Raw genomic sequence first — 27769 nt, forward strand, 5'->3', positions numbered from 1 at the left:
CCTCAGGAACTCTGAGAGTTAACAGCTCCCGAATCAAAGGAGCTGCTGACCTAGAGCACTTCTTCGACTGCAGTCTTGCTTTCTTTTGCAACTGGTGAAGTCTTAACACGTGCTGGTTAGAAAACAAACTAAATAGTAGCAAACACTTTTTTTTGTCTCACTCTCTGGTCCCTACACTTGTGCTTTAGCAAAACCTCTTAAAACTACTTGCCACATTTGCTGACATACCAGATTCAACCAGATTGTGCACAAAATGATCTCAGTGTAATGTATTTGAATTGACTCAGCAAAGACAAGAAGTCAACTGAAGTAGACAAGCTGTTGTTATCACACTTAATTACAAGCCCAACCGTGACTTAATATCTTGAATGCTAAGGGAAATGGAGAAATGGAGAGCATCTTTGGTGGCTGTGTTATGCTGCTGCAGACCCTGAAAGACAAATGTGCTCCCCAGCAGCGAGCGAAGGCAGCAGACAAGCAAAAATTGCCTCTGTCTAATGGTGGAGAGTGACAGTACAACCTCCTCTTACAGAGAGGAGAAAGCTCTTGCCAGGCTGAGAAAACAGACAAATTACAGATTGGCCAGAGGGGCCAGAGGGACACCAGGGCTTATCTGACTGCCCCTCAACAGCATCAGGGTGTCACCTGGAAAGGACTTGTCATTTGCCAAGGTGAGTGGCTCCAGAGAGGAGCTTTCACCCCATGAGTGAGGGGAGACCCTGCGTGCAGGAGCCTCAGTTCTGAGCAGCAAGAGCTACCAAGGTAGCCTCGAGCCCTCGCCAGGTCTTGCCCAGGAGCCGGCAGGTCTGCTGAGGAGAGCAGGGACTCACAGGGGCGGTGCCAGGAGGGATGGCAGCAGATTTGGTGGCCTCCTATGATGGGGCTACAGAACTGATGGACGGGGCAGAGCAGTTGATGTCATCTACCTGGACTTGTGCAACACATTTGACACTGTCCCACATGACATCCTTGTCTCTAAATTGGAGAGACATCAATTTGATGGATGGACCACTCGGTGAATAAAGAACTGGCTGGATGGCCGCACACAAAGAGTTGTGGTCAATGGCTCAATGTCTGGCTGGAGACCAGTAACGAGTGGTGTCCCTCAGGAATCGGTGTTGGGGCCGGTCTTGTTCAACACCTTTGTCGCTGACATGGACAGTGGGATTGAGTGCGCCCTCAGCAAGTTTGCTGATGACACCAAGCTGTGTGGTTCGGTTGATACGCTGGAGGGAAGGAATGCCATCCAGAGGGACCTTGACACACTTGTGAGGTGGGCTGATGCCAACCTCATGCAGTTTAACCATGACGAGTGCAAGGTCCTACACCTGGGTTGCAGCAATCCCAGGCACAGCTACAGGTTGGGCAGAGAAGAGATTCAGAGCAGCCCTGCGGAGAAGGACTTGGGATGTTGGTCTATGAGAAACTTAACATGAGCCGGCTGCAGTGAGCGCTCACAGCCCAGAAAGCCAACCGTATCCTGGGCTGCATCAAAAGGAGTGTGACCAGCAGGCTGAAGGAGATGATCCTGCCCCTCTTCTCTGCTCTTGTGAGACCTCACTTGGAATACTGTTGTCATGGTTTAAGCCCAGCCACGCAGCTGCTCTCTCACTCCCCCTCCCTTCCTCCCCCCGCTCCCCGAAGGATGGGGAGGAGAATCAAAAGAATGTAACTCCCATGGGTTGAGATAAGAACAGTGCAGTAACTAAGGTATAACACAAACCACTGCTGCTACCACCAATAATAATAACGATGAGGGAAATAACAAGGGAAGAGAATACAACCGCTCAGCACCCGCCGACCGATATCAGCCTGACCTGAGCAGTGATCTAACCCTACCAGGTAACTGCCCCCAGTTCTACATCCTGGGCCTGACGTGCTGTGGTATGGAATACCTACCTGGATAGCCCAGGTCAGGTGCCCCATCTCTGCGTCATCACACCTACCCCTCCGCCCTGGCAGAGCATGAGACTCACAAAGTCCTTGGTCAGACTAAACATGACTTAGCAACAACTAAAAACATTGGTGTTATCAGCGCTGTTCCCAGGCTGAAAGTCAAAACCACAGCACTGCACCAGCTACTAAGAAGGAGAAAAATGACTGCTACTGCTGAACCCAGGACAACTGTGTACAGTTCTGGTGTCCTCAGCATTAAGAAGGACATGGAGCTGTTGGAGGAAGTCCAGAGGAGGGCCACGAGGATGATCAGGGGGCTGGAGCACCTCCTGTATGAAGACAGGCTGAGAAAGTTGGGGCTGTTCAGCCTGGAGAAGAGAAGGCTTCGTGAAGAGAGATATAAGGAAGAAATGCTTTACTGTGAGGGTGGTGAGACACAGGTACAAGTTGCCCAAGGATGCTGTGAATGCTCCATCCCTGGCAGTGTTCAAGGCCAGGTTGGACAGAGTCTCGGATGACATAGTCTAGTGTGTATTGCCCTACCCATGGCAGGGTTGGAACTTGATGATCTTAAGGTCCTTTCCAACCCTAACTATTCTATGATTCTATGATCCTGTGACTTTCCTGGGGCAGCTCTGAATGCTGCCACAGTCTGGGCTTGACCCACAGCTCAGCAGCTGGAAAGTTTAGTGGCTTCAAGGAAAGTTAAGAGAATGTGATGCAACTTAAGGGCAAATTCAAGGAAGCAAATTACAGGCTACTAACAGAGTCACTGCCTCAGTTCAGGAAATCACAGTAGTACAGATAGCCTGAGAGAGTATTCCGGGAGGGAAATGAGTATACGTTTGCCCTGTCCTTGTACTTTTCCTAAGGCAGAAGCTTTGGACGACCAAGGATGGTGAAGCTTTAGTCTGACCTGGGTCTACCACTTTTCCTATTCTTAGTTTAAAAATAACAGCAGGAAACTGCTTTGCATTTATGGACTCTCATCACTTAATGCAGGTCTAGGCACAGGGTAACCTTTCCTTACTTGTCTCTCAAACACTGTCATCTGGGCATTTAATTTCCAACCCTGCCTTCCACATTTCCCCATCAAATCCCAAAAAGGAGACAGCAGGGAAACCTCTCCCCACCCTGACACCTGGGTCAGCACTGCAGGAAGGGTGGAGTCTTGCCCCCTCTGGGCAGCAGAGGTTCTGCTGTGACTTCAGAGGATCCCGAGGAGCACCCGGTGCACAGCAGTCTGCCCCAGAGAATGCCGGGGTGGGGAGAAAAACATGCCCTAAACCGGGGCTCGCAACCTGTAGGATGTTTCTAACAGCCTGTGCTTTGCACCGTGCTTGCCCTTCATCATGTTTTGGTTATATGCTGTATGATTAGCAACACACAGCTTACCGTGCTGGTAATTATAGCTGACAGCATAGGGAGCTACAGTACATTTCCTCCTAAGCTGAGTATTTTTGATGGACTGCAAAGATCCATTCTTAATAAAAGTAAATGCCTGCAATAAATGCAGCTTTTAACCTGCGCTCCAGTAACTGCAAGGGCTGAAGGTAAAAATATCACATTAAATTTTATATCAGTAATTCCAGAGGATGATCATTTAAACATACTTTACACCCGGTCTCATGAAAACCTGCACCTGGACTGGCATAGGGGTGACACATAGGGAAGGAACAAGCTATTCATGCCTTAAGCCAAAGGAAGGTGCAAAAGTGCAGTCAAGTAGAAAATGCTCCCATTTCATAGCAGGTGAAGGAGAATGCCCTTTGCTTCCAGTACAGCCACTGGTCCCAGCTGCAGAAGGACTCTGATTTAGGAGTCTCTGCCAGCACTTTCAGCCCTGCATCCAACTCTTGACTCCTGCTGAGCTTCATGTTTACCAGATCTACATACTCAACAGCCTATGTGAAAAGATAGATACAAACTCCTTGTAGTCTTGTCTGTCTTTCCTTCAGGTGCTGTTCAGGAAAGCACGCTCTGAGGGTTGTCATGGTATATAACCCTAGACGGCAACTAAGCACCATGCAGCTGCCTGCCCACTCCCTACTGCAGCTGATAAAGAGGTACTGGCAGCTTATGAAGAGAAACCAGGGCATGGGGGAATATACATTATTAAATGGGAGGGAGGGGATACTTTTCATCCAGTAGCAGGACTATTTTCCCTTCCTTCTTTGTGCACAGCAGGGCAGCCCTTTGGCTGTGACCGGTCGGAGATGATGGCCTGCAGAGGAGGTGAGCAATATGAGAAGCATTGCCTGATCTAGAAGCAAATCTTTATACCTGTGTGCTCCTCTTCGGTAGTAATCAGGGACATGAGGCATTACACATCTCTTCATCATGAATACTAAAGCAGCACCACATAGTACATGAAAGGTAAGTGTTTAGTGAAGCAGACAGTAGGAATTTTTGCTAATAAAAGCATTGAACCAATATTCTCTGCATGTCTGCATGTGACTGCCTAATGACATTGCATGGAAAGCACCCATCTCACCATTGCTCAAAAAAAGGTCAGGATAATTTTCAGCTGTGGCATGAAGTGATTTGCAAAGGTCTTCTCTTTCTTTGCCTATTGCCTTAAGGATTGAAGGATTGAAGTGAGAACCGGCTGTTTCTCTGGGGGATTCTCTTACCCATTTTGACCCCAGGAGTAGAATTTCTACATAAAACCCTTGAGACTGCCAAGCCAATAGGATCTGAGTAGAAAGGCCCATATTCTAAACCCAATCATTAAAGAAACAACACCACCACAAATATCTGTGCTAGCTGTGGGAACCACAGTGGGATTCACCCCACCTAATTTCAAACCTCAGTTTGTCCATCACCTCAGTATAGGCCCTCCAGTGAATTTAGATGTGATCTTTCTGTGTCGCATCTGCCAAAATGTCTTGGGTACCTCAGGTCATCTCAGGTGGCACTAAACTATTTAAGGCAACCACTCTTAGCTATAGGGAGCAATTCAATCACGGATTAAGACACCTAAATGCTTACATTCAAACCCTTACACAGAGGTGCCTCTGTGCGTGCTAGATATCTGACCTCCCATGGTTCCAGTGAATATGGCTGAAGGTGTGCAGTCATTCAGCTGGCCAGGTGTAGATGTAGTTTGTGGTGCGCACAGTGGCTCTAGGGCCCACTAACCAAGTGCAATCTGTTGATCTTGGGAGCTTTGTCACTTCCTTATAGACACCTATATTTGAGTGTCTTAATCCAGAACTAATCCTATTTCTAAAAACTGGGTTTGATTTGTCTGTTTCATATCCAGCGTTAGGGTAAAGTTAATCATATCCTATATATAAATATATATATCCTATATATATATATTTATAAAATAAGCCCAGGAAAATGAGCTCATTTCTAGATATCTACAATACCTGCGTGAATCCTACCCTTGGTCACTCATGTCCACCTGCAAACAGCCAGTTCTGTCTTATCCTGTGTTCAGGATATTTCTGGTTAATAACATATTGCATTGCAGAAGAAAGCATTGCCTCTTCGGAAGCAAAAACTCAAGCTTCACAAGTGAGAAAGACTTTGGATTCCTGGGCTTGTTCCAGCCTCCCTGGGAGGTCCCAAGTTAGGAAATTCCTACATTTTCAGTGTCTTACCTCTCCCATATGTCCCACAGCATCTCCTTCAGAAGGCAGGAAAACAACCAGACATAGGAAGCAACTTGCTCTGGACAAGGCCTGCTGATGACAGGGTCCAGGCGCCTCATGCTCCCATGACCCATATCCCAGCCACTACCCCGTGCTGAGTTTCAAGATAAAATGGGCAAAATACTTCAGCACCTCCCATTTGGACAAAATAATGTGTTTCCCCTCTTAGTTCCTAAAGTAGTTGAATTTTACCAGCTATATTGTATTTTAAACATTCTCACAAGCAGTTTAGAAAAGGATAGAGAAAATGCAAACACCATTTCTTCTGCTTGGAGCCACTCCCAAGGAGATTGATCCTTAGGTATTCAGGAAAGGTATCTGTGAGTTTTCCTTACATGGAGCAGTGCTACAGTGGAGCAGATACAAGAAGGATTGAATGTGGTTTTGTTCTGGGCTGTAAAAACATGTATTTCTAATGAATGAGCTCTAATCTTCTGTTAAAGCTGGTAGCCATCTATCAGTATCTCCCTGAAGCTCAGCAGAGATTTAACTCTCCTTGATAGAACTGAAAGTACTAGCAGCATCCAAAAGCATGTATACCAGCATCCATCGCTGTGTAGACTCTGCCTACCTCGCCCTGGAGCCATTGTGTCAGCCAGAGAGACTATGGGAGTGAGGGCAAAATGGGAAAGTTTTCCTTCAGTGCCACCATTTTGTGCCTGAGTGATGTACACGCGGTGCATTATTTATTCTACTTTCCTGCAGAGCACGAGTCCATCTATGCACAAACTTGTGCTCTCCTTCACTCCTCATATGACTTTTCGACTCGCTGGCTTGTTTCAAACAGACTTGCTGGGGCACAAAAGCAAGGGGTGCAAAGGTTTGCAGGCATTATGGAAATGTGTAAAAGAGAGAGATGGGAGACCCCAGTTGTGCTCCCCTAGTTTTGGCCACCTGTCCTATCAAACAGTGAGAGCACAGGACAGAATAGAAAAGCTTCAATGCTGCGAAAAATTCTTACCACACCTGACACACTCTCAGACACTGGAATCAAGCGATTACAGGGCACAAATCTATAGAAAACTCAGTGTTCTTCTATGCTCAGGAAGCTACGTGGCACTGTTCTTTTAATAACTTAGCATTTGAGTTTATCCCCTGGTTCACAGGTAGTGAAGGAGGTGCAGCAGCCACTCTGGCCATGGCAGGCTCACTGCTGCTTAGCTATTTGCATCTCAGGAAATAGCACGTTTCTCTTGGCAGCTAGTTTCAGCTCTTTTTACCTGCTTGTCTTCAGCTGCAAGATGTGCTGGTCACACTGCAGTAGCAATTGCATGGCACTTTATTAAACAACTTGCCAGAGGATCCAAGTCAAGCTGAGTTCAAACAAGAAAACATATTTTTACTCTAGCAAACACGTCCCAGTGCACCAGAAACCCAGCAGTGCTTCCACCACGGATGTTTTGCTGGCTGCTTCAGGCTTGTGACAGGCAGAGCCCCTTCAGAAGGGGTCCTGCAGCAGGCTTGCCCTCCAGCTGCTGAGAGCAGGTCCTGCAGAGCTGCGGCTGGTATTTTTCATGGCTGCGTTGGGGTGGGAAAGGACTGGGCACCATGCAAGTGTCCAGAGCTGGATTGTGCCCTCTTCTCCCATCTCAGCTGGGTGCTTTAATGAAGGAGCAGGGAACTGGTAGGAAATAAGCACAGGATTCTTCAAAATCCAGACCAGTAAGTATTGATGGTGTCTGATCCTTTCCTTGTTACTGAGAACAAAAGAAAGGAAAAATGGTTCCCAGTGTCATCCTACAGCCTGATTTTTTTTTTTTTCCTGAAGTTAAATTCAGCAGCAGTGACAGTGCTGTCCTTGAGGAGGTGTTCGTTTGAAGGATAGCACCCTGGTGACAGCAGGTAGAGAACTAGCTGCATGGCCCCTCTCACTCAGGTTTGCTTAATGAGCCAGAAGAACTTGAAAACCCTGGTGAGAATGAGACCCCCAGGAGCAGCGGAGGCCAGCCTCGCCTCCTGATCTTACCTTTCTTCATTTGGCCTGACGTTTTTGTTGCAGACGAGTAGCCTGTGGTGGAGAATTGAGAAAATGAAACTTTACAGAGAGCGAGTGAGTGCAGGAAGAGCACCAAAGGGAAGATGTGAAAAATGGATGCAATGAGGCCACGTGAGAGGCAAGGGTCGTTCCGCTGAGGTGGTTGAGCCAAATGTGTGCAAAAAAAGGGATGAAACAAAGGCAGTTCCTTCTTTCTCTTATGTAAAGCCAGTAGCACTGCTTCTGCTATCGCAAAGAAACTAGTAGAAAAACAGTGCCTGGACTCAGTCCCCCGCCTCGAAGAGCTGCAGGAGAGGATGGAGTTCCTCTTGCAGGTCTTTGCCTCAGACTGTGGTTTATTTGCAAGACAAGGTCACAGCAAAACAGCTTGAGTCCCTCACCTCACTGCCCTGAGACCTCCTGCCTCAGCATCTGGGTATGCAGAGGTGCCATTTCAGTGTGCTAAGAAAAAGCCTCTTAAAAAACCCTGTCCTGAAATCCTGAGGGTGGTAAAATGTAACAGACTGCTGGTGGAGCAGTCCAGGAATTGTGCTAAACTCCCTCTGCGAGCTTGGGGAGGCAGGATGGAGAGCTGAGGCCATAGGCTGAGTATTTTCCATTTTCTGTTTATTTCACCAGTAGTTACACCTGCAGAACTGCAATCTGTGTTTGCCAAGCCTTGCTATCAGCCTACCTGCCCTTCATCTCTTCATGCCCCACACCTCATCTGAGAGTCCTTGTGTCAGTGCTGACAGACTGCAAAGTTTCCAAAGGAGGTAGGTCCTCTCCCTCACTGCTTCTGTAAGCCATTACTCTCCTGCTCAGGAGGCTGATGGGACCCTGCTTCCCATAACAGCATCCATCTGGGTGTAAGAGATGTGTAATGGAGGGCTGCTACCTTTCCAGACTGAAGTCAGCTGAAGATATGTCCCCACTTTGCCAAGGCCCTGCCTCTGGGACCAAGCAACTTCTCCAGTGACCAGGACATTGTTGCTCTTTGACAGGACAAGGGCAAATGATTGGATGAGGGGAAATGGCTTTAAGATGAAAAAGGATAGATTTAGATTAGATATTAGGAAGAAATTCTCAGGTGGTGAGACACTAGAACAGGTTGTCCAGGGAAGCTGTGGCTGCCCCATATCGGGCAGTGTTCAAGGCCAGGTTGAATGGGGCTTGGAGCAACCTGGTCTAGTGGAAGCTGTCCCTGCCCATGGCAGAGAGTTGGAACTATACAAGCTGTAAGGTCCCTTCCAACCCAAATCATTCTATGATTCTATGACTGTAATGTAGAGCACATAGCTCTTTTCTTCCTGAACTGTCAGACGTGATTTCCAACACCAAGATCCTCCAGCCTCAGTTTCTTCAGCTCAAACTCTGATTGCTGGAGATGCAAAGATGCCCAAGATATCTGTTATTAATTAATTAGATGACACCGGAACAAATCTTTCCTTAAATACATGAATGTTTATAGCTCTGATAGGCTTCAAGCTATAAAACTGAGGCTGTGATTCTGAACCAGCAATTGAAATTAAATTGGACTTTGTATTGTAGCAGGTCCTGTTTCGCATATTCAGCCAAGCAGTTGCTAGTTGAGATGCCCACGTTTCTGATCACACGCTCTGCCAGAGTAATTTACAGGTTGCTTTCCAGAAGTCCCTTTCTACCATTAGCTTTGTTACCAGGAACTTGAACAGTTAACAAGCTAACCTTCCTTGAACTACAGGCACACAAAGCAATCTTATTTATCTACAGCCTTCAGACCAGCAAAGAAAGCACCAACTTCTCTTTTGAATGCAGTTACTTTCTTTCTCATCTTCTGTGTCTCACGCAGAAGCCAGATATTTTCATCACCCATAAGCCACAGATCCTTTCTGCTCTCTGTTAAATTTTCAGGGGGCAAAGATTTGGAGCAAATGAATGTGAAATGAGAAACATTTATATTATGGCCATTTGAGTTCTCCAGCTGAGTCTGTAATTGCATGATACTCATATTTTTTCCCTCTTGCCCCTCTGGCAATAGTCTGGCCTCTTCCTTTATAATTACTTGCCTTTCCCTATAGTTTTCTATAGTGTTTATAGTTATGGGACTTCTTCAACTAGTGTCTGCCATAAATGGATAATCCCCACAATTCTGCTAGCTCACTTCAGAGAAGGATGCCCCATTCCCAGAAATATTCAAAGTCAGGTTGGATGGGGTTCTGAGCAACCTGATCTAGTTGAAGATGTTCCTGCTCACTGTAGAGGGTGTTGGACTACATGACCTGTAAAGGTCCCTTCCAACCCAAACTATTCTATAATTCTAAGGATCCAAATACCTAGATAATTTTCTTGAACTGCTTCCAGTGTTTCTTGAACCAGCTATGAATGGCCCTTCCTGTAGAGGTAAAAAAAAAAAGCCAAAGAGTCTGACTTTATACGTAGCAGGAAGAAGAAGCAGGTACCCAATAGCCAGGTCAATATAGTCAAGTCAGACGGTGGGAAGTGGGCAGGGAGAAGAGGCAATAGCCCTACACTTCTCATTTTTCTAGATCCTATGTGCTCTCTCACCACGCAGAATCCCTCAAGGGTGCATTTGGGGCAAGACAAGTTGAGAAGGGTTTTCGTACACATTTTTGTGGAGGTGATGAAGGAGACTAAATAGAAATAGACCCTGAAACCATGTAGAATTAGCAGAAAGAGTCACTAGCACAGAAAGCCAAGTTGAAAAACTGCCTGTCTTCCCCAGATTCAGTGGACCTCCAGCAGTTTAATAAGAAATATGAGTGAACTATATAGTGAAAAAGAAAAAAATTGTCATAATGAGCAGCTTGAGGTGGTCTGGTTGTTTTCTGTTGGCATTTATTGCCTCCTGTGCTACTCTAGGCATTTCATTATGGCTTACATACTATCATCCTCAATTACTTTTCCAAATAAGTACATTTCTAACATAGTGACAGCCTGTCCTGAGTACAACCACCATCATTCTCTACCTTTCCTGAGCCCACAATATGGGATAAAGCTTCTGTGCTTCCTTCCTTGCCAAATTATGTCTGCTGAATGAAATCATCAGGACTAACATGCCCTTTTTGGAAAAAGCGGTGGGACACCCCTCTTTCCCATTAAAATGTGCTCTCCAGGCAGTCCGTGTGCTGAACAAGCAGTCCACTACTTCCCGTATCCCACACAAATGATACACTAGCAGTGGGACTCAGCAGCCGTGTTCAGCCCCCCTGCTTCCATGAAGCCCATGCTCTGCCTCCTTTCACTTTCACCAGTAATAGCCAGGCACTGACTGCAGGGTGATTACTCTCCAGCACCAACACACATGACTGGATTGTGCACACAGATATCTGTCCCAGGAAATAAATGAACTCCCTAAATCTGAAGAAGTGATATTACAAAAGTCAATAGGGAAATATAATTTCTTAGACAGAGGGCAGGAATTTCACACATTTCTCACATAAAGTTATCCTTATTCCTTAGGGACAAGCTACACTTTTATATTAGATTTTGAGAAATAATACTTATAAAAGATTCATCCTTTCTGGCATAAACTGGAGTAGCTCTTATGTTTCTGTCTTCAGAGATTTCAGGGACCACAGCTTCTGAAGATGCTCAGAGCTTTCACTTCCACACACAGGAGACATATTCACACCACATTTTAACATTGTAGTTGTACAGCATAAATAAAAGGATATTTATTTAATCATTAAGTTCAGGAATAAGAAAAACATGTGCATCACTTGCTAGAGCTTGCTGTGTGACCCAGGACTGCTTGGGAACTAGACAGTCACCCCACTGCCACTGCTTCCCACTCCAGAAGGAAAACTCTCGTGCCTAAGTGACCACTGGGCAGTCTGGCAGAGGCTGATGGCAGTGTTTCATGTCACCACCTGTGACTTCATCTTGAACACCCTTCATTGGGAAGACGAGATCTGGCTACTTGCAAGCTTGCTGTCTGTCTGGATGCTGGATTTGCCTTTGGGAGAGGCTGCAGGCGGCTCTCAAAATGCAGAGCTGTCACATCTGGAATAAAACATGCTGGGAAACTGCAAAGTATCCTGGTGCTGAGAACGATTGTGGGAACATCACGTGGCAAGTTAGCAAGGTGTGACTCACTGTGACTGGGGAGCAAAGCTTTGCTAACTGGCTGCTTACTAAAGGGAGCGGCACCCAAGAGTAAAGTTTGCCCCTGTGTGATTATATCTGTTATTCATTTTCTAAGTAAACATATAGCCTTCATTTTTCAGAGCTGTTTTGATCCATCTCCCCCTCCAACAAACCAACATTTCCCATTTTCTTGATGACTTTTACAGTGCATTTGGCAACAACCCTGTTTTCCTTACCTAGAAACTTAATATTCAGAACAAAACTGCTCCAGCTGGCTTGTGTTTCATCGTCTGCTTATCTTGAGCAATAGATTTTGCAATCTATTTATCTAATATCTAATTGTACTGATTAAATACCTGCTTTCGCTGCTCTTTAAAAAACCACACCCCAGCTGGAAGGTCCCATTGAATGGCTTTTCAGTCGGCTTGTGCTTGCAAGTGCCTGTCAGTAGAAGGCACACTTCCAAACCAGCTCCGAGGGCAACTAATGGAAAGCTTTCAGGGATGTTATGGAAACTAATCACAGAGTTTGGCCCCTGTGTAATTCCAGCGCTAACTGGTGAGACTAACACAGAGCACTAGCAGAAGGCATAAGCAGTGTTGCAGTCCAGCTTAAGCCTCCAAACAGCACTTTGTAGGGCCAGAGAAGAGCTCGTGTTGTGTACTCACCCCTGCATACGGTGTGTTTTTTCCCCCACAGCACATGGAATTGTTCAGTGGTTCTTGAGATATCATTATTTTCATATTTTCTATGTCTGGATCACAAAATTGGCAAGAGATTTCTAGCAGAGAATGGCAATGTCTTCCATTCCTGGCTACATTTCTTCTAACTAATTGGGACAACAATTTGAGTAGCTAAGACAAGTCGTCACAGCTTTGTGGAAATACCTGGGGCTGCCAAGGAAGAAATGTCACCATGCACAGGCTGAGGCACACAGCAGCCTGAGCCTGACAGCAGCCATTCACTGCACCATATTCTGATTTAACACAGAAGTTTTCACTCTCTGTGGTGGGGGGGGGCTCTGGGAGCCATTCAGTGCCTGAGGACTCTCCCAGGATGTGAATCACTAAAGAAGGCACACACAGTCATGGCCGGTGGCACCTGCTTTTCCCCTGGGAAGGGAGACCTGAGCACAGCGGGCACTTAGTGAGAAGCAGCTAGGTTGCCTGTGGGCCACAGTCAGGAAGGGGGGTCTGCTCTGCTCCCCCATCCCACAGATCTCCCTAACCCAGAAGCCTTCATAAGAACCTCCATGTCCCAGCACCTCTCTCCCTTGCAGAATCATCTCAAAATTGTTCAACAATGTCTTTTAATCCCTTTCTTCTGCCAGTGAGAAGTGGTGGCTATAAGATGAAATATCTGCAGGCCACAGTTCACCCTGCCTACTCCTGCATAGGGGATGGGGACACTGGAAAGAGGTAAGCCTTTTTTGTGTGTGTGTGTGACTGCATCATTCAGGGACAGGTTATAAGCCCTTTGGGGCAGAACAGTGTTTGAGACAATTAGTATGTATCCCTTCATGAAACCTCTGTGAAACTGCAAAGGGAAGAAAATGGCAAATTGAAATGTTCCTTGTATCTCCCAGAAATCCAAGGCAGTCTCTAAATGCCAGTGGATCAGGTGTGTTTCAGATACCCACAGTAGAAGAGGCACTATGCCATGCTGCAAACTCCTCCCTCAGCACCTTAAAGACCGAAGTGAGATTTACTGTCTTATCTTGTAATTCATATGGGATCCAACACCATCAATGTCATTATTATGCCTCAAATTCTTTGTCTGAAGCCATTTTCTCCACTTGGAGTTTACCCTACTTTTCTCCCAGGCTTTCTCAGCTCCTTTATCATCTCGGAGAGCAGGTGATTTTAACTACTTCATTCAGAGAGGTCTTCCACACTTGCAAGGAACCTGTGAGGGGCTGTGGCACAGAGTCATCCACAGCACATGATAAATGGAGCCTCCTGAATATCTGGAGTAATTTCAGAGTTTACTTATTTCATTTCCTTCCACTTCCCTTTAATTTTGTGTTCCCTTATGCAGCACGCTCTCCTGGCCTTCCCAGAACACCATTTCTTTCCTGATGCTTTAAAACCCCGATGTTCACCATCCTGGCCCACCCTCTCTAGCGATCACTGGCAACAGGACCTTAGCAGCAAACTTTTCATTGTCCCAAAATTAGCATAAGAAATCGGCACATTGACTGTGGTTGTAGGCAAATGTGACCTTTTCAGAGGCTGACTTTATTTATTCATTTATTCTATTTACCTCTCTGTTGCAAAACCGAAAGACAGAAATCATTAAAAAATGTAATACTCTGACTCCCAGACTTACTAACAATCATTAAAATATCTCTGACTGCAACACTTCTTAATGGAACAGTAATTAAGGTTGCCATTGCAGCCTGGAACACAGGCTGAGCACACGGCAAGACCATCGTTTCCAGCTCTAGTTCCTCTGTATTTTCACTTATCTGTTAAAGTGCCAGACATGAGTGCCCCCACTGTTAGATGTGTACCCACATGCTAGCACTGATTGGTAGGAATAGCTCAGAAGCAAGCACAGCCCTGTTGCCACTGGAGCTATATATCATATGTTTCTGCAATCTCAACTGATGTTTGAGAAAACCGGCTCCTGTGGTGTCTAAAGCACACAGGTGAGCACCCATGGCGATTTTCACCTGTTCTGGTGAAATTGCCCCCTTCTTTGGCTCTGAGGACCATTTCCCTCTACGCAATCTTCTGCAGGGCTCACTATCAGCAGCATTCGCCAAGCCGTGCCGCAAGTCCCCAAGAACATTTGAATGGTCCTGGAGCCTCGCACCTTTCCCCTCCTGACTCCCTGCCTGCTCTGAAGCCTTCACCCAGGCAGGACGATGGGCTCCTGTGTGCTTATCACCCCCTCCCATATGTGCCTATGCACGACACCTCTGTATCAACAGATCTAAAGATTAATAACTTGGGAGAACTCCCCAGCTTCCAAATTAATTAGAATAAATCACCCACCAGAAGCTTCACTCAGTCCTGCTCTCCCCCTTTCACAGGGAAGGATGTTCCTGTGTGCCTCCCTCCAGACTGCACACCAGGCCACCCTCTTTCCTCCTCAGCATGGTGCAGTCCCTTGCCTACCCAAGTAAATAAATACCTGCATCATAGAATAATAGAATCGTTTGGGTTGGAGAAGACCTTTAAGATCATCACTGCTGGCATTAACCTAACACTGCCAAGTCCAGCACTAAACATCAGCCCTTCCCTCGACAAACCTTCTTGCTCCATGCAATCTAAGCTGATGAAAAGACAAAAGCTGTGGCAGGAGGTTAATGGTAGCTCACCTGAAGAGATCTTTCTTTTCAGCAAGACAAGTAATTGAGTTTCTTTGCCAGTGCATCGCCGGTCCCTGTCGTTGACAGAGACTTCTACTGCTAAGTGTGTGAAAATAATGGGTAAGGATAAAAGATCAATCATAATTTTTGCAATATTGCCGCCCAGTTTAATAAACTCATTTAATTAGAAATCATAGGCAGCAACCACGGCAAGTAAATTTAATATAAGTTCTGAAACACCTGAGATTGCAGGATTTTACCATCTCTAATATTCTTGTTAATAAAAATGTCTCTGAAGTTGAAGGTTTCTGCCAGGAGTCTCCTCCATACTACACAGCTCAAAACCAACCATCCCAGAGGACTGGCACAGGCCACCAGCACATCTTCATGTCTGCTGCAGGGTGCCCTGATGTGCACCTGAGAAGCAAACACACAAACCTGTGTCCATGAATGTCTCACCCCATCCATGCGCGCATGGGTGAGACGTGACTACCCAGATGAGCTGCACGGAGCAAACACCCTGGCACCTAAGCACCTTGCAGCAGCAAAACTGCATTTTTGCTGGTGTGGGTTTTCCCAGATGGCTCTGGGAGGATTTTGTTGCTCAGCCCTGAGTCCAGGGTGAGGCATGCTGGGTACCCCACCAGGCTGGTGAGGACGTGAGAATGCCTGATGTAGTGCCAGGTAATGAGCTCATCTCCAGAATCAGAGATTGGAGATAGCTGTGACTGTGTGGGAAGCAGGTTGAATTAGTGACATTGTGATCAATCCCATTAGACTAATCACTTGATTTTTTGTTTCAGAGCAAATTTACTTTAATCTAGTCAGCTGTAAAGAACAGCAGAGCTATGATTTCTGGGTTTTTTTATCATCACCCAAAAAGTCCATGTTCTGAGAGGGAAAACTATTTGCACAGGCTTGCCTTCAGCGGCCTAATACAACTACAGCAATCGCATGAGGAACATAACACATTAATGTATGTCAAATAAACACAATCAAGGAAAATGCCATGAATGATAAATATCTGTGGACTAGCAGACCTGTGAGGTGCCTCCTGAGCAGCAGAGCAGCAGTGCCATGTGTGTCCATGCAAGGATCAAGATGCTCCTAGAGCTTGCCCTCTTACCACCAGGTTTTTGCAGTCCACCTGCCTGACTTCTGTCTCTGCTGGCCAATAGGACAAAGAAGATGCTCAGCACTGCCCAGGGCTTTGTGGCTGAGTGGGGAAGGCTGGCAAGGAGGACAGAGTGGTCAGAGGGCTGGGAGCATCTTTATCACCTCACTGCTCTCCCACAGCCTAGATAGCTGAGGGGACAGCAACTGATTTGGTAGTCCAGTCCCAGTTCCAGCTCCCGCTGGCAAGCCAAGAGAAAGGCTTCCCATCCTGGCCCCAGGGCAATGCATGCACCCAAGCTAATGGAGCAGAGGTCCACAAGAAAGGGCAAGTTCAGATTAAAACGCACCTCTGAGGCACAGCACAGTTCCACTTCACCATAGCTTGCAGATTTTCTCCCCCATGTCCCACTGAAGCCTAAGGGACTGCAGCCACCTCCAAGTGCGTGCCAGCTCAAGGGGTGACACAACACCCTACACGAGCAGCACCCTCCCTTCCCACATTTTAATGAAAACTGATTGTCAGCACCAGAGCGGTATTTTGGTTGCTGAGCATCCTCTTGAATGACTAAACAGCAGTGAGTAATATATATTTACATACATTATGATCTATTCCCCTACTGGAAGGTGATTTGTGTAGATAACTTCCATTAATGTTAAAGGGAGCCATTCACATAAATCCTTGGCACATTAATGGCCGACTAGCCTCCTCTCTGTAGTATTTCGTGTTGCTGCATTTAGCGAACACAATATAAACGTGGCCAACTTAATATGCAAATAAATTCAAGTATTTACTGAGCCATAAGAGACAGTTACTAAGCACATCTCATTCATTGTTTGTAGGGAAATAGATGGAAGCTGCCAGATGAAATCAGGAGATAAATGCTATAAACGGTTTTTCTAGGCAGCAGGGGAAAGGGTACTGTGTCTCCACATAAACATAAATAACAATCAGAAACAGTTTCTTGAAGGCATTCTGTCCTCTATTAATTTTTACTCTGTGTGTGTGTTTACTGCACATCCGCACTGAAGTTCTGTTTGCTGTGCTGATGGCGCTGGAGTCCCTTACATCCCTCAGGGACAGAGCAGGGCAGTGCACCGTCCCTGCTCGCTTGCTCCCCACCTCCTCAGCAGCTGCCCAAGCTGCTTCTAGGGAACATGCTCATGTTGAAACGATGGGCCACCCACTGCAATGCCCTCTTTTCCTGGCAGCAAAATGCCAGGCACCTGGCACAAGAAAGGGGATGGAGACCTTTTGTGCTATTTCTTCTCATGGATGTTGTCTTGAGAAGCTGCACTAGGCATTTGCAAAACAAGAGCCCTCACCACATCTGCGCTGTTCCAAGGCAGAGGAAAGGCACCGTCTATGGTAAACAGATCTTAAAATGCACCAAGGTAGGGTATGGCTGAAGTCCTCCTTCAGTTGTCTGTGTAAGATTTTTAAGATGCCATGCCAAATGGGCACATCTTCCACAAGATGTTACTTCCTAGTGGTAATAAATTAGGTAACACTGATTTACTTCTTGATTCTTTCAGATGGAAAACAAGGAAAAATTCTCTGTCTCTACTGCACAGTTCAATAGGAGAATTCCTATGCATACACATGCTCATGGGAATGTGCAGGTAGATACATCAAAAAGGCCGTATCTACCATTAGACTCCACAGAAGTCTGCTGGGATGATTATTAGTGAATGCTGTGGGGCTTTACCATAGGAGTCACCAACAAACCCCTAAGGTGTTTACAGCACCCCTGTGTAAGCTCTGGGCTGGTGCATCTGCTCAAGCTTGAGGGTACAGCAGTGAGGGCAGGCAGGCATGTCCCTGCAGGGCCAGGTGTGAGCTGAGACAGAGCAGCCAGCACCACCACCGTGCTTGCCTGGCTGCCTGTCAGGACAGTGTGGGATGGCTAGGCACAGTGGCAGCTCAGACTCAAACAAAAACAATAGCAGAGACAAAAAATACCAAACAGTCCCTGTCCTTAATATTGCCCCATGGGTCTGTCCTCAGCTAAGACCCCAGAGCTCCACTTTCCCCTGTTCCATGACCACTTCCTCTTTCAAAAGCTCTTCTGCCCAAGTACTGTCCCATCACAAGAGAAGGTCTTGAGTTAAAAACTTACCTGTCTGTGATGTCCTCCCGGGCAGGAAGAAACCATTGAAGACAAATGCTGCTTAGAGGCTTTTTGGTCACCAAGGACTTGTGCATTAGAGACATGGCAGCTTCCTCCTGCTGGTGGCAGGGGGCTAACACACACTACCACCAAGAGCCCATGCAGACTGCTGCCCGCAAGCCAGCCTGATCAGCTCGGAGAAATCTCAGGGTGGCATCTGCCTCTAGGGAGCTGTTTTGAGACCTTCCTTGTAGGAAATGCTCATTGCAGCCTGCTGGTAGCCCTGTTGGCTGCAGGGAACCTGGTTCTCAGGCCTCTGCCCTGCGAGGCTTGAGGTGTGGGGACAGAGTGTTCTCACCTGCCATTAAATCTAAAACAGTTTTGAAAGCAAAAGCACTCACAGCTTCTGTATGGAAGCCTCAGGTGCATGACACCTGCAGGAAGATAGGGTGAAAGTAGAATGCACCTCATACCCCCTCTGCACTTCCCACCGAGTAAAACACACTACACTTTGTGGTACCCCCTTCACACCATTGACACACAAGCAGAAGCATGGAAGGATGGAGATGAGCATCAGGAAAAGGTATTTAACACAACAGAGGGGTAGGGCAGCTCTTGAAGTTCGGTCCCTCAGGAAAAGGCACGCGCACACATGATGGTCATGTCCCAAGGAACGCATCAAGGAGAAATATAGCCGAGTTCTTACAAATTACTTGTGCTGCTTGAGATCATGGAGGATGTCATGAGGAATCACCTATCACTGCACGTGCTGCAGGGTTAACCCTTTACAGCTCTCCCTGGGAATGCAAGGCTTGCACAGGTACCAGCAGAGGTCCAGCAGCTGAACTGCTGCTGCTGCCCAGCACCCTGGGTCAAGGTGGGAGCTGGTGTGCAGAACCAGGCATCACTTTATGTGCAGCACCAGTTCCAGATGTGGAGAAAAGTGTGTCAATGCTTGTATGCCTTTGGGGTAGGGCTGCAGGTGGCTTTAGCCAGCTGCCCATCTCCTGAGCGGGGACCCAGGAGCTGCAGTGTGGTGGCAGGAAAGCAAGTGATGCCTGCACATCAAGTGAGACCTTGGGCTGTTCCCTGCCCTGCACCAAGTGCAGCCCCATTCCCTCCTGCCTTGGTCACCCAGGGCCCATGTGTGCTATGATGCAGGCAGGAGCAGACCCTCTGTGAGGAGTATGGTAACCAAAGCACCAAGAGCAATTTAGGGCATAACCTTAAATGCTCAATTTCAGTCACACCTGCCAGGCAATACTTCTGGGAGCCCCACATATATAACCATTGGAAGCAAAAAGAGCAACAGCTGGCCCCTGTGACAGCTTTTGTTGGTCTGACATTGCCAATGCCAAGAACGCCAACATCCGCACACATGCTAGGTAAGAGGAGCAGGAAACCAGAGGTGTATTCCTGGTCCCGCTGCTGACCTGGGACAGAAAAAAAACCCTTTGCATCACACACCCAAACTGAACAGAGCAACAAACTCAAAACAGGCAGAGAGCAAAAGGCTGGCATTTATAGCACCATTTCTGCTGTACAGTGAGAATCACCTTTAAAGACGGGGTCTTAGGGTCACGATAAACTGCAGGGCAACAGCAAACTGTTCAGTTCATGAGGAATTATTCATCCTTCAGCAGAACATAATTACACATCCAGGCTCCCTCTGGGCAATTCTGTATTTGGGCCAAATTTATACTAGCTCCTAAGGGGAGCAGTCAATCTTAACAAACGACTTACAGTTTCATCATCTTTATAAGGCTTTATTAAAAAATAAGAATATCAGAAGTTTAGATCTTTAATTAGTAAATTTTACCCTCCCCCCCCTTCACTGCACATCACCCTTCCTTTTGTCAGTTCCTTCGTTCTCAACAGAAAAATCCGGTGCAAAGTTGCTAGTTCAGATTATAAATTGTTTTAAGTTTTATTAGTCAATAGCAAATTTATCCAGTACTTTTAATGCACCCGTTTATCATGATTCCATTTGGCAGAGCAGTGTGCATTCCCCTGACACATGTTTTAGAATTATATCCTTTTCTTAATATACAGCAAAATACAGAGAAAATTTTGTTTCCTTTGCACAGAAAACCAATTTCTCATGAGGCAACTTGTTACAACAGAACTAATACATGTAATTCATTTATTTCCTCTAAGGTGAACCTAGGTTTTCTTTGCATAAGTAAACCTATTATTGTTCATTCTCACTGCAGAGAGCTGGGTGGTGACCGTCACCTGCTAAATACTGTAGCTGCTCATAATGGTCAGCTGGAGAACTCAGCTGGGAGTGTTCTATGTAAATAAAGCTGACTCCTCCTTTGCACCATTTTAAAGCTGTAGGGAGAGAACTAGGGCAGGATTTTAGGGAATTGGGGTATATTTTCCTTATCGTTGATTTTGTTTTTTCTCATAATGCCACTGAATATACTTTACAAAAGTGAACTAACATCCTCTGAAGATAAGAGGGCTTTGCTGATTTCAGTGTTATCAAATGTAAGCCTATTGCTTCACTCCATTTTTAACAGAAATCATTGCTGTCTTATTCTCACTGACTATTTCCTGAAGGTCTTCCTTACCCAAACCATGCTTTTATGCCTTGTATTTAGATGCCAGGCTTGTGTGGTTTCCCCACTCTTCACAGGAGGGGAGCAAGCCTTGGTCCCTAGTTTAAAGTACCCCAGATGTTTTCAAACTAATGCTAGGAATATTGGCTAGCCTTAGTGATGTGAGTTCAGTCTGCAGCAGGAAAGCAGCCCCTGCGCACCTCAGGTCAGAACCCAGTGAGATGTGGTGAGGCTGAGGAATTGGTTCACTCATCCCTTTTCTGCTGTCCACTATGGGGTTTGGGTCAGCTCCCACCACAGCTGGGTGCTGGGGGAACCCACGAAGGTGCCAGCAGGTCCCAGAATGGCCAGGGATGAGGAGGATGGACATGTCCCCACAGAGGGCAGCCGATGTCGCAGCAGCAAGACCATTGATCACCTGCCTCATCCCAGCATGGCTGGCCTGTCTCCAGTTCTCAGGCTGTGAATAGCCAAGCATCCCACACCCCTCTTCCTCACTTCACCCTACAACCTCTGCCTTCTCTTGCCTTTTTCCTTCTTTCCATGTTACCTTAAATTTGAAGGAGGAAAGTCACTGGGAGACATCTGTGTAAGGTCAGAATGTAATCTCAGCCTCCTGAAGCTCAGGTGTGCCATGTTGGGGTGCTCCATGGTGTTGATCTTTTAAACTTTTTTTCAGTATGTGTCAAAACCACAAGCCTTTGTGTCAAGCAAGAGCTAAGGGAACGCCTGAGGGAAAAGCATTCCTCAACTACTTCTTTCTAGGTACCACAGCCACCATCAAGCACATGTACAGTCATGTGTTCCCAGCAGGTGAGAAACCTCAGAGTAAGGCGCTGATTGACCAAGAAAGAAACTTGCCTCTTTCTACACACTCTTCTCCACCAAATATAGGAAAGCACTCCAGTTCAACATTTCCAATAAACGAAAACAGAAATATCAGAGTTGCTGTGCTATACCAAAAAAGCATTTCTTGCGGTACACCTTCTGCAGTGTTTCTGATCTAATTCGGTACATGTAATTTTTTCCATTGGTAGATTCTGTTCCTGTCCCCTTTCCACACTCCATCATTAAAAAGCTCATGCCCCTGCTAGCCTCTCTAATCAGAGTAACATGTGCACTGGCTAAATAACTTTTATGATGGGGCAGAGAGGCTCTGCCTCAGCAGGAAAATCAGTGCAACATCTTAATTAAAATACAAAGTCACCTGCAGCCACAGGCAGCTGGGAGACACCTCATCTAAATATGATCACAAAACCTGAAGTTGCAAACCTCCAAGTCATATCCTCAGCTGGTGTCAGGTAGGGCTGGAGCCAAGGAAGTTACGCTGATTTACACCCTCAGTGTGCTCAGCTCTACCAAGCACTGGCAGAACAGCGTGGTGGAGGATGCTGTTAAGTATTCCTGAAGCACAAAGACACTTTTCAGACACCTTCCCTGCTCTCACAAATAGCAACATCCCCACACTTTACAAGTATTTGCTACTTAACCCCAGTTTATGTGCTTTCTATTTCCCTCTGTGCCTTTATTCAATCTGAAAAGCTCTTGGTCTAACCTTGAGCAAAATGTCTTCAGAAGCCTCTTGAAATAAACCAAGGATTAAACAGCAATCCCCCTCCAAGCAGAGAATTCAAACAACTTTGCTTCTTCTGCTTGCCAGATTAACTTTATATTCCTCCAGAAGCCTCACATGCACCAAAACCAAAAGCAACTTCTTTCTCCAGACCACTGCCATTAGACAAACCCGAGGCAAAGAAACCAGTGCTCAGAGCCATTCACCAGCTATGGAAAGGGAAACGGTGCCCAGATGTCAAAGGCTGAATTACTCACTGAACCACGCCGGGCTTCACCCTCTGTTAGCGAGCGGTGGGCTGGGGTGGCGTCGGAGGCTTGGGGAGCTAGGGAGGGACCGGCTGGGCTAGCCAGGCACCTGCACGCATTTCATCCCTGTGCTCTGTCTTCTCTCAAAGTTACCTTTAAGACACCTGAAAAGAGAAACAACTCTGCTAAAGTATGCTCCTTGGCATCTCTCATAAGCTAGCTGCTGTTAGTCTTGAAGGAAAAACACAGCATTTAAACAGTATCTCTTCTTTCAGGTTTCAGATAAGGATAAAAATTCAATTTAGCATCTGTTTTAAAGATAATATTATAATTGAACTCATTGCTCTATGAACTATCCAAAACTCAAAATCTCTGATACTGCTTGCTAAAAATATTGTGAAATAGCTTGCTTGTAAAATGGAAGATGCATTTACCTGGCAGCAAAAATATCCCTGCTTAGACTCAGATTTGGAAAAGCCCGAAGCCGCTCTGCATGCAAAGTGCTCTGTAGTCAGAAGTCTTCATCAACTGGTGCACACATACACACACACACACTCCCACTGCCGTGCAGGCAGCACACACTGATCTGCTGCCCCTCTCCTCACACAAACTGCTCCCAAGGGTAAGGAAAGGTGTGCTTTGGTGAAGAGGGTCTCCAACAGAGGAGCTGCAAAGTTAGCATACTCATACCATACACAGAATGAGAACTGCTCCAACAAGGTTCAATGACAAACATCAGGCAGAGAAGAAGAAGCATGCTTTCCCCTTACCTATTGCTTAGGATAAAACACTGAGCAGGGTCTTTAGAGAGCCCGGGCATTGGGACCCAAAGGGAAGAGGACTTTCAGCACAGTCACACAGACCCTGGCAAAAGCCATCTTCTCCCTGTCTCTTAGCACAGTGCAAGTCTCCAGCAGCTCAGCTCTCCAGCTGCAAACATCTCATTAGACTAATGCATTCAGCACAGGCAGAAAACTCGATTTACCATAGCTACAGCAATGAATTTCCATTACGATGACAGCTTCAACCACATCATGTCCGGAAAGCAGCCAACCACTGCCTTTTAAAGAACACACACATTTTACACGCAGAAAATGAGGCCTGCGCGCCGGGTTTCCTTTCTCTTCACAGCTACACCAAGAAGAAAAATTGCCATTTCTGTTTATTTCAGGAACTCCACAAGTTGAAAGGTAAAGGCATTTGGACTCTTCCCTCCCACCCACAGCCCCCCCTCCCCAAAAGCAGCATCTTTCGCAATACCGTGCATTGGGTTGCAATGAGAAAAAGGGGTGTTTGCAACATTTCTGGTTTCGCTACCCCTCCTCTGTTGCCATGGAAACCAGACTGTAGCATCAGCCCTTTGTCCCACTCCTGCAGCAGCCCGGCCAGATGCTGAGCTTACATGATGCCATGGGTGGGAAAGACCAGTCACTTAATTTTGGATCATTTACATGGAAATTTGGGGAATAGCACTTGGGATATTTTTGCCAGCAACACTAAGTGTGTGTGCACACACCTGTACACAAACACACAGAGTCTGCTGTGTTGGATAATTTTACAGGAATGGCCAGGCAATGATATCCATAATATGCAGAAATATCAGTTATTGCAGTTACACCATGGCATTTGGGCAGGATGTGGGAGCAGCTTTTCACTGCATTTCCAGTCACTCATCACAGAAAGAAGGCACCAGCTCTTCTGTTATTTAGAACAGCACTAGCAGCTCTTACCCTCAAAAAAAAAACCAACAAAAAAAGTGTAATACATATAATAAATAATGATCATCATAATCTCGCCATGCTCCATTGACTGTGCTAGATTAAATTATCCCAGCAAAGGGTTTGTCGCAATTGCTTGCCAGTGTTGCACAGCTCCCCGCTGTCCACTTCACATGCTCACATACACTGCTTTTCAGTATTTATCACAAGCCAAAATGTGCTCCTCACCTCTCTTTCTTTCCAGTCCCATGAATACCTCATCAGACAGGCCTGCAGCCACAGTTACTGGTTTTGCTAGGTCTGTGGTTCGTCCACACTGATTTTGTGCTAGCCTGGTTTTACAGGTTTTAGGGGAGTTACATTCAATTTGTCATCACAGAAGCTGAGATGAGCATTCAGCCTGTTCTATTTACTGAGGAAGAGGAAAAGCAAGAAACACCAGATCTGGGCCATTTGTACCAATAAAAGCTGAGGTTTTGTTGGTGCCCTTCCTCAGCACCAGGAAGGAGAGCAAGCACCTGTGACTGTAAGCAAGGTGGGATGCTCAAGTTTACACCACCAGTCCCCTGAAGCTCAATATGGTCAGAAGAATGGTTGGGGTGCTCATTTCTTTCTTATATTCATGGCTAGAGAAAGACTTTGTACATTTAACAAAAGAAAAATAATTGAAGTTTGCTAAATCCAGGAGAAACAAGGCGGCATCTTTTTCCTTTCCTTTTTGTTTGCTTTACTATAATCTTAACAGACATTGTGGGTGTGAAAAAAAAAGTATTATCAGCACGGAATTGGAACAACCATGGTTTTCACAAGCACGTTGGGTAAGGGAGTACACAAGCATTCCTCAGCCCAGCCTTCATCCCAGCAAAGACCTATCATGCTGTTCTTTCCCTCTTCTCTTTTTGTTTTGATAAACTCAAGGTCAGTGGACCAGCACTCATGGATTCCCATACCACAGTAAGGAACTGGAGCACCATGCAAATTCCTGATTTAAGTTCCCTAATACGATAAATGGGGAAAAGTATTAGTGATTAAGAAAAACCATGACAGAAACTTTGAAAAAGCCTCTCTTCTCCTTTAATCTACTTAGAGTATTCTGAGCAGGAGCCTTAGCCATCCCTGTCATTTTACACTGCCCCAGTGGATGCACTGCTGTGGTCTGTCACATTCAGCACTGCTGGTTGTGTCACACCATGTCACCAATGTCATCTAGCATGGGAGGGCTGGCAAAACAACACCACATCACGGCGGCATCAGCTGTGGCCTCTAACAAAAAGTATGATATTAATACAATGCAACAAGGAGCAAACTGTTGGGGAGGGGACTGGAAACGTTTCTTTTTCGTCACTGTTCTTGTTAACACCGTGCGTAATTTTGCAGGTCTGGGAGTAAGTTTTGCTCAGTTAAGGACTGCAGAGTCCCTTGGACCATGCTGTTTGCGCAGCTTATTTGACAGCCTTGAATTAAAAGTTTAAATTAAGAGTCTTGAATGTTGGTTTAAAATATACAGCTGGTCTGGGGGCAGCTTAACTTATATGGCCAAAAGCAAGGGAGCATGAAATAGCACCAGGTGAACAGTTCAAAGTATTTACATCTACTGTGAAGTCAAATGGCTCATTTCCAGATCTTGGGCTCCGCAAAAGAGAGGCTGTTTCAGGCAGAGGATAAATCTAGGCATGGCCTGGGCTCCTGGAGAAGGACAAGCACCCCACAGGGTTGTCACTCACACAGGACCATGCCACATCCTCATGCCATTGTCCCTCCCCAGCCACTGGCTCCCCAGCATACCCAACCCTGCAGCTCCACACAGGGCGGAATGGCACACAGCGCTCTGTCACTGCTCTCCATCTACCACCAGTATTAATAAACACCCACAAATTGTAATTTCATTTCAAGCATTACCCTATAACTTAACTAACTCAATTCTTTAAACAATTATATCTAATTACCTTCAGATTTCCATGAAATCGGAAAGCATTCAGGGTAAGTGAGAAAGAAAATTAAATATCTCGAAAGAGCCAAAATGTGTGCAGCCCTACTTGGTATTTGGGCCGGGGGGGGGAAGCTTGGAACACTTCTTTCTGCCACCAGCAAATGCCTGGCTGCAGGGGTGACATTCAGCCCATCAGTCATCCCTGCAGCACAAGAGGCAGCAGTGGTCTGGGGCACCTGCCTGCCTGGGTTATGCCCTGTATGCAATATTTCCCTGCATCTCTAATAGGTATTTCAGCTTAACAAGATTTTTACCTACAAATCTTCCTGGGTGCAGAATCAATCTCCTGACACCCGCCCTGACCCTCTCCAAACCCCCCATGCTTGTGTAGATACAGTTGGTTAAGTTATGATAGGGTCCAGTTTAAGGGAATGAATTTAAACAATTACCTTAATTACAAGAGCAGTATCATCTTTCAAGGAAGCAGTTCTCCAGGGAGGACAGCTGCTGAGAAGTCATTTAGACATGTGAACCTGTGAATAAAGTGGAGGGAAGGGCTGTGACTCCAGCCCTGGCTGCCACCACTCCCCATTCCCACCCCAGCTCCATCCCACATGCCCAGCAAGGTGGAATAGCAGCAAGCAAGAAATGCCCAGCCTGCTGGGACCCCACAGCACCCGCCAGTCCCCTCCTATCCAGCCCAGCCCTGGAGGTCACCTTTCGCTTAGGCACACTGCTAGATTTGAGTAAAGCCGCAATCTGCTCAGGAGGCTGAGCTGGAAATTAAACCCATGCTCCAGGCAAAGGGAACTCCCAGATCAAACTTGGCAGTAGCCTGGAAGGGCAAGAGGTGATAAGGCAGAGTTCCCAGCCTGTTCAGACCTCCACCCAGCTCAGCCTGCACCCCTGGCACCCCACAGCCTCCTTTAGCCCTGGGACAGGCTCTGCCTCCTCTGGCCCCTGGTGCAGCAGTCCTTGCAAGGTCACCCTGCCACCTCCCCACCCCACTCACTGCTCGCTTGAGGACATGATTATTTCCTAAATCACTAAACATCAGGAGCGGCTTTGTAATTTACTTGGTTCTTTATTACATTTATTGATTTTAAAATATTTTAACGGCTCGTTTATTACTGTGTTAAAGAGCTCAGAAAGGCAATAAAGTCACGCAGCATCCTTAGCGATGAAAGAAATAACCCTTTGGGGCTGCAGAAATCATGCTTTCTCCCTTCCCTTCTGAGCTCCTTTCAAGCAAAAAAAAAAATCCAAGAACGACTGCACCCAAAAGGCTGAGTGGGCAAAATCTCCTGCACCCAAAGAGGGCAGGTAGGATGAAGTATAATAAATCGTAGCCAAAACTCTGGAACACCAAAGCAATCTGCAGCAGCTAAGAAACAGAGAAACCTTATTCATCCCTCTTGGTTAAGATGCTTGAAGCGCAAGATCATTTCCTATATGTTAGTTTACACAACAGAGGTGACTGGCCATGGACCACCTCTGACTGTCCAGCGTCAGCAGTGATGCTAAAACAGTGATGTGCATCCAGGTCCAGCGCAAGGAGGTTGCATTGATGGAAGCTG

General features: G+C 46.3%; 1 protein-coding gene across 1 annotated transcript in view; it reads right to left on the bottom strand.

Annotated features, from left to right (window-relative positions):
* The window catches only part of SCML4 (Scm polycomb group protein like 4), a 69454-nt gene extending 45727 nt beyond the window's left edge, over window positions 1-23727 (bottom strand). Inside the window, exons 1-2 of the mRNA XM_062624841.1 lie at window positions 23315-23727; window positions 22554-22708 (exon numbers count right to left, since the gene is read on the bottom strand). The gene's annotated coding sequence lies outside the window, so the exon portion shown is untranslated. The remainder of the gene's footprint in view (window positions 1-22553; window positions 22709-23314) is intronic.
* Between the last annotated feature and the right edge of the window lie 4042 nt (window positions 23728-27769).

Source organism: Pezoporus occidentalis, unplaced genomic scaffold (assembly GCF_034315485.1).
Source record: "Pezoporus occidentalis ecotype Australia unplaced genomic scaffold, CSIRO_AGI_Poc_V1 ctg109, whole genome shotgun sequence".
NCBI classification, from domain to species: Eukaryota; Metazoa; Chordata; class Aves; order Psittaciformes; family Psittacidae; genus Pezoporus; species Pezoporus occidentalis.